Raw genomic sequence first — 11,561 nt, 5'->3', positions numbered from 1 at the left:
ATCTCGTTGTTTACGCAGTATGTAGTCTTCGGCATTGAAGCTGCAATTTTATTCGTGTTTTCCCCAGCTGGGGTTCTACACGCATCAGCCTGCTCAGCGTTCGTTACGCCACGAGGTGTGCGAGCGTCCCATCTCTGACAAATGCTTCGACGATGTCCTTTACGTCTGTGCATTCTTCAGTGTTGTGGCCTTTTGTCCTGTGAAAGTCACAGTATTTGCTCCGATCAGCATTGTGACGATGTCGGATTATTGGAGCCTTTGGCCATGGGAGCTCCTCAGTGGCGAATATCTCGGTGACGCTTTTGGTGAGTGGCGTCCATCTGGAGTTCTGGTTCGACTGTATGTTATCCCTTCCGCCTAACCGATGTTGCAAGCCGGATGAGGTGTCAAAGTTTACCCTTGACTGCCAAATGCCTAGCTTCCGCTTTTTGTTTAATCGGGCGGTAAGGACGTTGTCTTCTCTTGTTTTCTGGGTGTAGAGGTTTGTGCTCTGGGGGAGATCTCTACCCAGTTGCTTCTCCGTTTCCACAAAGCGTTTAGCTGCTATCATGATGGCATCCCATGTGGATGGCATGCCATCTTTACCCGTTAAGGTGCGGATGAGCTCTGGGTCGTTCGTAGCCCTGGATGAAAGCAGCGCGAACAAGATCTTCGCTAATATTACCCAGACTTAGCTTCTTTGAGTTGAAGCGAGTGATGAAGTCTGGCAAAGATTCATCTTCCTCTCGAATGCATTTGAGGATTGTCCATTGCTCTTCGGTATACTTTCTTTGTTGGCTGAAGTGTTGGCTAAACTTCTGTTGGAAGTCTGCCCAGTCGTAGATGTGGTTGACCGGTAGACGATCGAACCATGCTCTAGCTGGCCCAACAAGCGTCATTTGGAACATGTAACACCACGTAGGTTCCGTCCAATTACTGACGGTTGCCCCCGCTATGAATCTGTTTAAATGATCGTCTGGATCAGATATACCATCGTAAGTGCCGATGTTGGACATCTGTTTGGCACTTTTCGGGGCGATTGCTTCCGCAATGTCCCTTGCAAATTTGGACGTTCCCGCATTTGCCGCAGTTGGTCTAAATGTTTTGAAGTCACGTGGGTTTCCACCCGCGTTTTTTGGTTTAAAGGTTTTTCCAAAATGCCTTCTCGGTTGGGAGTCCGTTTCCTTACGCTTCCCTTTCGCCCTATGACGAGGGTTTGCGTCACTATCGGATTCCTCCGAATCATCGTCAAAGTACTCTACGAATTCATCAGCCTGTTGGAGTAAACGTAAGCGTTCATCCAACTCAGCTTGGAATTCATTTTGACGTGCTTCCGCCCACGCTTTAACTTCATCGAGTGTTTGGCGGGGGAGCCTCGTTCGTTGTCTCTCTAACTGGGTATCGGTGAATCCCAGTGAGCGATTGTTTACTGCACTTGCCCCAGCTTGGGTAACTGGGGTAGTGTTTGTAAAATTTACTGCACTTGCCCCGGCTTGGGTAACCGGGGTAGTGTTCGTAAAAACTGTGTAGTCGCCGGTATTCCCCCCAGTAGCTGGGGTTGTGGTTACCGGAGTTTCTTTAACCATCTTTCCAGAAGTTTGAAAAAACTGAAAAGAAATGAAGTTCTAGCTTTTATGCACGGATGGCGCCAATGAAGAAACACCAATCGACCCCGGGCAGATTACGGATAATCTGGGGGTTAAATAGATGTTTCCCACGATGGGTTAGACCCGGCAAAGATGGTTCTTCTGATAACCTGCAAAACAGACACCGTGAGCTCGTCACTGAGAAGGGGGGGGTACCTCCTTGTGACCACCCTCCGGCGTGAGAATCAGACTAGATTGCTCTTGAATATAAGGGTATATTAAGAGATTGCTAGAGCAGATATAGGTATAAGATGTAAGATACAAGATAAGATGAGATGATCATACCATTTGGGGTATTTATAGCCGAAGGTAGGTTTCCAAGAGGGTATAAGCCGGTTGAATAGTATTCCTGTTCTACCAACTGTGGCCTACACACGTGCCATGCTGGTAGTTGGTGGGTAGGCAGCGGCTGACAGTGACCAGGCCTGCTGTGTAATATTCCTTTTCCACCAACTGCAGGCTATGCACGTGGTATGACAGGAGTTGGTGAGTAGGTAGCGGCTAATAGTGACATACAGTACAAGAGATGTTTCCCACGAGGGGTTAGACCCGGCCTATGCTTGAACTTCATATTCATAAAAAGTAACTAGCAACAGTGCAACACAAACAAAATAAGTAGATTATCATAGAGTTATGTTAAAGAAAATAAGAGAATATGTATCGAAGCTTCTAGTGAAGATGCGCATGAGTTTAGTCAGGTATAGTTTCATGATGATTGGTAGTTTAAATCAGTACAAAGGAGTTACGCTACCTTCACTTCTACAGTTCTACTTGACTCGATTGTTTATAGGTTGAAAACAAACGGGTTGGTGCATTGGGTAGTGGGTCAAATTGGATTGTGTTGAGTGTTAACTTGAAACACTTTTTCCGTTCAAAATAACTAATATATATGTTGATAATCTTATTTTTTTGGATAATTCTATTTTGGATACACTTTGGACAACTCTCATCCTGCTTGACCAGTTTGACCCGTTGTTAACTTGCATACACAACCCATTGAAAAGTAAACAGGTTGAAATTGACACCTATAAGTCAAAATATGCAACTATGCACAAAGAGCAGCATGTGATTGATCAAATTTAACATTTTGTGTAACTAATATTATTATTTTATTTTTGTTTGTAGATGGTCACCATTAGGAACAACCAAGTGTATCATCTGCAAGCAGCAAGTGCACCAAAATGGCAAGTATTGCCATACATGTGCCTACTCTAAAGGTAAATGTCACATTATAATCCATATCTATTCTTTCGTTTCTCATTTTTAACTTTCATCATCTTTACAAAGTTGTATAATAACATAAAATGTTATCAATGATTGTGAATGCAGGGGTTTGTGCAATGTGTGGTAAACAAGTTCTGGACACTAAGTACTATAAGCAAAGCAATGTGTGAATTTAGACTGTTTCTTGCTGTTTTCTATGAAAGCTGTCTTTTGTTTCCGTTGACTTCTATGGCTTGTTAAAATTGTAATGTTGACCTACATATTAACAACAGTGTTATTGTCTATATACTACTTTAATTTTCTGGATTTTAGATATCTTTGAATGATGAATAATTACTGCACCAAAGTTTTTAATTCGTCTTTCTAATTGTTTTTTTCTTTAATGATACTGTTTTCTGCAATCATATTGTAACTCTCTTTTGAGAAAGAAATGCTTTCTTGGTTTTAAACACTGTAGGTGTAGGGTACGTCAAACCCGGTACGACTTTTTATATATTACATAATATGTTATGTTTATTACATTATTATTATTGTCTACTAATTAGGCTCATTGGGCTGGAGGTTTGTGGAGGTAACCCCTGACCGGGCCTGGCCCAATAAAGGTTAGGGTTCATGATGCTAGCCATGGAGTCCCTATATAAGGAGTCTTTATCATACATTGAAAGGACCTTCTCTTGGACCATTGGCTCTCACATATTTTTGTGTTTGTTTAGTTCATTCTCTTAGCAGTCACCTCCACTCCCCCACTTTTATATGGCAGATCTGATCAACCGGAGAAGAAGATCAAGGCGTATCGTATCAGCAGTTAACCGTATCCTACCCTGTTGACTCATCGGATCTAGGACCCGTTAAGGGGAGTAGATCCATGTTTCTTCAATGGCGCCATCCGTGGGACACGACAACGAATCACTCTTTGTTCTTCTCTATTCCGAGCCTCAGATCTATTTTACAGATTTGAGATTTTAAATTGCAAATTTCAGATCTGAATTTGGTTTCAAAGTTTTCAATGGGAAAAATTTTCAGATCTAGGTTTTCACGTATGTAGATCCCAGATCTGATTCCAATTGTAAAACTCACCTAATTCTCGTGGTCAAAAATTGCTAGATCCACTGTTTTTTATTAGATCCAAACTTCTACAACTTATGAAACTGTGCATCTAGAAATTGACAAACGGCTTGTGGCTAGAAAATCAATTAAGTTTTTTTCTGACATGAGTGCTTATATCATAGTACAGCCTAAATTGACTAGAAATTGCTTCGGGCAGTACACATGCGAGGTCACATCAAAAGTCAGATCTATACATTATTGTATTACGGTTGAGACCGTGATGGGTTTACAAAAACCATTGGAATTGAGGCCACCTTCGCCAGGTAAACTCGCCATCCCGCGGTATCGAAACTCGATTCGGTAACCAAGCTGTTAACTCTAGCAACCCGCGAGTACCGCGATCCGCATGTCAAAACTCTGGCGTCCGCAACGCGACCTGCGAGTACCGCGATCCGCATGTCAATACTCCGGCGTCCGCAATGCGATCCGCGAGTCATAACCGCGATCCGCATGTCAAAACTCGGCGTCCGCAACGCGACACGCGAGTACCCGCGATCCGCATGTCAAAACTCGGCGTCCGCAACGCGACCCGCGATTACCGCGATCCGCATGTTAAAACTCCGGCGTCCACAACGCGACCCGCGAGTATCGCGATCCGCATGTCAATACTCTGACGTCCGCAATGCGACCCGCGAGTCAGAACCGCGATCCGCATGTCAAAACTCGGCGTCCGCAACACGACCCGCGAGTACCGCGATCCGCATGTCAACACTCCGGCGTAAAGGTTGGAGACCCTTATAAAAAAACTCGCATTAAGGTTGGAGACCCTTACAAAAAAAAACTCGCATAAAGGTTGGAGACCCTTACAAAAAAACTCGCATAAAGGTTGGAGACCCTTACAAAAAAAACTCGCATAAAGGTTGGAGACCCTTACAAAAAAAAACTCGCATAAAGGTTGGAGACCCGTACAAAAAAACTCGCATAAAGGTTGGGGACCCTTATAAAAAAAACCGCATAAAGGTTGGGGTCCCTTATAAAAAAAACGCATAATTACATGTGCTTCGCTCCGCAACAAGAAGAGCCGCATGCGCGTTCCGACGATTCACGCCATAGCAGGCCACATGCGCGCTAAACGTTAAATAGCGGATCACTTATGTGCTCCCGCATATCCAAGACCAGCCGCATGCGCATTCCGGCGATTCACGCCATAGAGGGCCGCATGCTCGCTAAACGTATCTACTTTATTTCTGTGGTCAGAAAAATCTAGAAAAATCTAGATAAAAGATTATTCACCTGTGCATTTGGTCACTCCCAACTAGATCTGCACCTATTATTAATCTAATAAAAAGTTAGAGATCTATATTTTCGAGACTTAACGTTTGATTTTCTCCCGATTTATTATAATATACAATGGGTGAAAAAGCCAGGGCCGTCTCAACGTTTTTGAAGGCCTAAAGCGAACGAAAATATTGAGGCCTTTTTTTAAAAACACTTTGATATAAACCCTCCTCCTTTACTCGGGCTTGGGACTAGCGATAATAAACTATTAAGTTTATAGTTGGCGGAGTTAAATATATTTTTTTTAAATAAAAATTTTCTATGTAATCACATTTATATGAAATTTACTTTTCTTGCTTTATTTGATGCAAACTAATAGCATGAAATTCACAGAAGGTCTAAGTAACAAAAATCAGGAACTATGCACAAATTATAAACGAATTCAAAATAGAAATTAGTAGGCTACGTACCTTTAAGGCTTCAGGTCCGTAGGAATTGTAGTCAAGCCTTAGCACCAAAAAATATCAAATCAAGAATTGGGGCTTCCGGCTTCCGATCACACCTTCGAATTAGGGTTTCCACCTTAATGATTTTAGATTTTAAGAATCAAAATCAAGCCTTAGAATTATTGAATTTCAGATTCAAGTACTCAAAATAAATCTTACAATCAATTTGAGGTAGGGGGAATATGAAGAATTCTTCATCTTTAATATTCAACAACACAATGGACACAATGATGAAGTTAGAACTTGGAGGCTTGGAACTTGTAATCTCCAGGTCGCTTCAGTTTTTGGCAGCCCTAGCTTCTGATTGTCGTCCTTCCTTTTTGGTTTTTTTCTTTTTTTTTTAAATCCTTTCAAGCATTCACAGTTCACGTATGATTTTAGAAAGGAATTGGGTCATCCTCCTTTAGTGTGTTTGGCCCATTTTTAACAATAGAAAAGAACTGGGCCTTTATTTAAATTTATGGCCCATTTTTAACCTATATATTATATACATTATATAAGAATTGGAGGCCTAACAAAATTGGAGGCCCAAAGCGATAGCCTGAGTTGGCTGGCCCATGGGCCGGCCCTGGAAAAAGCAAAGGGCACAAGTACAACTTTTAGTGGGGACATGTGACTCATCTTTGTCTGGTATTGGGGACAACATTACGAAACCATGGGATGTGTGAAGATACCTTCCACGAGAAAATTTACATCACCGGATAAACTTTAGCTCCTTGCAAAACCCATCAGATCAAAATTTAGCTCCTCCGAGCAGCATGCAAAACCCAACACCCGCGGGCAACGGACAAACTCCGTTGCGGGTAACAAGAGCTTCCGTGTGTTAAATCCGGCTTTTGCGGATCACGTGTACACTCTGAGCAAAGAGACGGCGGGTCAATCCGGCTTCCGCACCCACGAGCAAAGTTTCAGCGTGTCAAGTCCGGCTCCCGCAGGCCATGTAAAAACTCCGACATGATCACCGCGGGTAACACGCGTTTCAGAATATGAACTTCGCCCCGCTGGTCGATTAAACTACCCCGCAGATCAATTCAAGTTTCGCACGAAAAATATTGCGGGTACACCACGACTTCCGCGGATCATGAGAAAGCTCCGGACAAAGTTACAGCAGGCTCAGTTTCAGCCAACGCTGGTAATTCTCTGACCACCACAGGTTAAGGAGGATCAGTTTCAACTTCCGTTGTGACATGCGAGATTGGCGGGTCACTTACATGCTCCGGCATGATTAACAATAATAAAGAGAAGTGTATATACACTACCGGGGTGTCATCAGTGATCATTGCGGGCCATACGAATGGACCAACAGACTAACACTTGCCACCGCATACCACATACGTGCATTTAACGCACTAGCCCGCATCCGCGGGATCCATACTCATCACTTGCTCGCTCTGGCGGGTTAACTCAATCTATTGCGGGTCAAAGTTTCCTCACGTACAAGCTTCCGCAGAATCGTTCCGCCTCCGCGGAACATATGCTCATGCAGGTTAATCACGACCTTACATGCAAAGTTTCTGCGGACTCCGACGGGCCGCATGAGTGCCATGCGGGTCACTTATACGAGCCCAGCAAACACTTAGATACGCCACATGAGTGTCATCCGCGGGTCATTTACACACTCCGGTGAGTTACCAAAAATTAACACGGTGAGCCATACGCTCGTGCCCGCGGGCGAGAGCCAGCAACCACGGATCACATACGTTTCCCGACTAGAACCAAGCACTCTGCTGTATTTCACCGTCCTCGCCATGCTACTCTCCACAGTTCTACGAAGACCTCTATCAAGAAGAAATATAAACACTACATATGTACACTCGAATAATAAATGGTCATGTAGCACGTGCTGTGGTGGAGGAAGTATGGAAACAAAAGTGGATTTAAATCTCAATTTTCATAATAGTGCCTCACCTATTATGACATATTTATTTTGTTAACTAAGTTGGGGTTTGAACAATTGACATTTTACCCCCTCAAGGTTATTAAAAGTATAATAAAGGTTGGAGTCAACTATAGAGAGCATCATTCGCGTAAGAGGCGCGGAACACGTTTTGTCTTATGGAATGCTTTCCTCATCAGACGGTGTTGGTTCTCAAAAAAGTAAGTTTCTCAAAAATCCTTTAATTTTTTATTTATATTGATTTTGTTTAAATAAGGAACAAAATAAAAACAAAAGAAAATGTTTGAGTGAATAAGATGTTCATTAAAAAACCGCATGGGTGCCCAAATCATGTCCTGACACAATTTTCATTTTTATTAATAAACTAATATTAGATACTAGTTTATGAAATGAAATGGAGTTGTCATAGACTTTACTAATAAACGTAAGTATTATCAAATTTTTGGAACGATTATTAATAAAAAATGATTATGAGAAATTGTTTAATCTCATATGGCATCTCAAAAACAACGAATATCATTTTTGTCATGATATAAAAAGTTGTTTATACCCGTCCGCACGTTTAATTGAAATATTGTTAACAAGTTTACTATTACAAGTTCAATGTTACTAACATTACTTAGCAGGAATGAACTGGAGGACTATCATGGTATATCACCACCACATTAGCGCGGTGGAAGACATCCAAATATAAGGTTGGGCACACCTCATAATTCGCCCGAGGATGGAAGACATCTTATTATACCCGGTGTGCGTGCCGAAAGTGACATGCGTGTCATCTTTGGATGGAAGACGTCCAAATAACAAGCTAATGCCAATGCCACGGCTACAGGCTAATGCCAACGCCACGGCTACAGGCTAATGCCAACGCCACACGCCACGGCTAAAGGCTAATGCCAACGCCACGGCTACAGGCTAATGCCAACGCCACGGCTAAATTAAATGTTGGGAATCCTTATAAAAAACCCTTATGGCCACGCGCCGAATTAATGACATGCGTGCCATCTTATGATAAAAAGGCCCGCGTGCCAAACTCACCATCATGATTTAAAACCTCTTACAACCCGAAGCAAAGTAGACGCACATGCAAAAAGGTCCATATAGAAAGCATTGGGTCAAAAAAGCACTACTCCTCGCTCCTGAGCATTCCTCATAAAGTCCAGCACTTCACCAAACCGCTTGCACACCCTAGAGATGCACTGGACTGGGGGGACTTGTAGGTGTAGAGTACGTCAAACCCGGTACGACCACTTATATATTACATAATATGTTATGTTTATTACATTATTATTATTGTCTACTAATTAGGCTCATTGGGCTGGGGGTTTGTGGAGGTAACCCCTGACCGGGCCTGGCCCAATAAAGGTTAGGGTTCATGATGGTAGCCATAGAGTCCCTATATAAGGAGCCTTTATCATACATTGAAAGGACATTCTCTTGGACCCTTGGCTCCCACATATTTTTGTGTCTGTAAACAAGAGTTCATTCTCTTAGCAGTCACCTCCACTACCCCATTTTTATATGGCAGATCTGATCAACCGGAGAAGAAGATCAAGGCGTATCGTATCAGCAGTTAACCGTATCCTACCCTGTTGACTCATCGGATCTAGGACCCGTTAAGGGGAATAGATCCATGTTTCTTCAACTAGGTTTTCTGAACTCAATTTAAATTCATTTATCTTGTATTAAAATAGTTTAATTAGTAATTAAGTTTTATTTATGGATAAAAAGATATCAACCATTCTACTATAAGTTATCTTTGGGATTGAGTTTCAAAGCAACATATTGACTTATTGGCTTTTTTAAAAGTCATTTTAAAAAAGTCAGGACTTGTGGCCTATGTTGCACGGGAGCTGGTACGGGAACGGGAAACGGGCACGGGTACGGGAACGAGAAACGACAAAACTCAAAAAATCAAGAAACGGGTACGGCACGGGTACGACAAAAAAATTATTAAAAAAATAAAAATATATATTACATAGGTAATTAATTATTAATAACAATAAATAAATATATTATTTTTATTTATATATAATGTCATTTAAACATTTTATGTATAAAATTATAAGTTGATAACCAAATATAAACTAGTCTAGATAGTAAGGGTTAAATGTTAAAATGTAGAACCTAATTTAATACTATTTAACAAAGTTTAGAGACTACATGCAAATAATTGAAAGATCAAGGAGTTTAATGTAAAAACCTAAACCTATTACTTAACCTAAAATACTTTAAAATAATCTGGCCGCCTCTTCTTCTTCATTCTTCTTCCATCGGTTTCCGGCGCCGGAATTCATCGGATACGTCCCGGAATCGTTTGTTGACCGTCCCCAGCTTTTCGAAACGGTCAACGACCGTCCCCAAATATTAGGAAACGGTCAAGAAACGTTTCCTGCTGTCCCCGTCGGTGTTTCCGTCCCCGGCGAGTTTCTGGGACGGGGTACGGCAGGTGGGTCGCGTTTCCGTGCAACCTAGCTTGTGGCTTTTAAAAAACAGCTTTTTAACTTTTTCAAAAGTTAAAATAAGAAAGATTTTTATGATTGCAAAACACCTTTTTAACTTATTGCTTCTTAAAAAAACAAGCCAATAAGTTGTTTTTAAACTCAATCCAAGCATACACTAAGTTAGCAAGTTTGAGTCTTTTTGAGTGTGGGTACCCAAATCAAATCAATTGTTGAAAAATGGGACAGGTGTAATTTACATTACAAGAACACAGCTGAAGTATATAAACCAATATTATTATATTAACAAATGGCATAAAACCAGTTATAACACAAATTATGTACATTATGAGCATATAGCTGCTTCTTGTTTACATAATCAGAACAAAAAATATATAGCTTTGCCCTGAACAATACTTACAATTCAGGAACAGTAGCAGATTATTTTCAAGATTTTACAGAATATAATTTTTTCAAGCAATTGGTTATTATACATAAAACAAAAAATATAATAAATAAGTAAATAGATTCCAGCAGATAATGAGAGAAAATTGGTTAGATACAGCACAAGTTGCAAGCACAGTAGTACTATGTTCCCATGTCAGTTATCTAGAAACCATGAATTTTGATATGCTCTTTCTTCACAATGCCAGCCTGGAAAAACAAACAAATCACCCTTATTTTTTTTCTAAATATTAAAACAAAATATCTGTGTATACAATCATTACTTGAATGAGGAAGGTTGATACATTCTTCCTTTGATCACCTTGAAGTTGGATCACCTGCATAGCGTATGTTAATGCAGCGCATAACGTATAAATACGTACAGCGTATATAAAAAGGAGAGAGTAAATGAGGTGGTTACCTTGCCAAGTTGAGGGTCTTGAACAACAGTACCATTGCAGCAAAACTCCTTTTTGAGATCTTTAAGGATCTTATTGTAGCTAAACTCTTTCTTCAACCCTTGGACAGTTGTCAGGCTTTTTCTACCATTGCGTTGGTTGTTGTATACGTATATGAACGTATTCCTTTGACCCCGCCGCACCCGAGTTCTCAGCATTTGCCTCAGCAAATGGATCTTACTTGCACACAAAATATATAATAAATAATAATACTGATTTACTTCTTCTACACAAAATAAATAATGTGTGAACATACCAAAGGCAGTTGGAATTTGGATGTCAATCTCAGACATGAAACTTGAGTGCTAGAATTGGAGGCAACAAACAACCAACCAAATAGGCTTCTTTTTGTTCAAAACACCTGAAACATCGACTAAAGTTCAAGCTTTTTACAAATCCTGATAACTACAATTCATGGTCCGCTTTAACCATAAGAGAGGACGAAGTTGGAGCCGTGGAGAGGTTGGGAAAAAATGGAACCGACCGGCCCCTGGAGGGAAAACCACCCCGAGTTTCTCTCGGATGATTTTTCACTGAAATCTGGGGAATACTCCAAGGTTTCTCCCGGATGAATTTCGTGTGAGGTGAACCGAACCCCTTTGTGAAGAAATGGGATAAAATGAGAGAAAGTGGGATGATAT

General features: G+C 41.1%; 2 long non-coding RNA genes across 2 annotated transcripts; one reads left to right on the top strand and one right to left on the bottom strand.

The window, feature by feature from the left end:
• Positions 1–2,515: 2,515 nt before the first annotated feature.
• Positions 2,516–3,155, top strand: LOC143557708 (uncharacterized). Its single transcript, XR_013139619.1, has 2 exons — positions 2,516–2,842; positions 2,955–3,155. It is a non-coding gene; the product is annotated as an uncharacterized LOC143557708 (long non-coding RNA).
• A 7,336-nt stretch (positions 3,156–10,491) lies between these two features.
• Positions 10,492–11,337, bottom strand: LOC143557707 (uncharacterized). The gene is made up of 3 exons (XR_013139618.1): positions 10,884–11,337; positions 10,747–10,800; positions 10,492–10,672 (listed from the first exon to the last, which is right to left on the bottom strand). It is a non-coding gene; the product is annotated as an uncharacterized LOC143557707 (long non-coding RNA).
• Positions 11,338–11,561: the final 224 nt, after the last annotated feature.

The sequence above is a fragment of the Bidens hawaiensis genome, unplaced genomic scaffold (assembly GCF_021521415.1).
Source record: "Bidens hawaiensis isolate Kalapana, Puna unplaced genomic scaffold, B.hawaiensis_p1.1 tig00019089_1, whole genome shotgun sequence".
Classification (NCBI taxonomy): domain Eukaryota; kingdom Viridiplantae; phylum Streptophyta; class Magnoliopsida; order Asterales; family Asteraceae; genus Bidens; species Bidens hawaiensis.
Note: the sequence above shows the minus strand (reverse complement) of the source record. Positions and strands in the feature narration are given on the sequence as shown.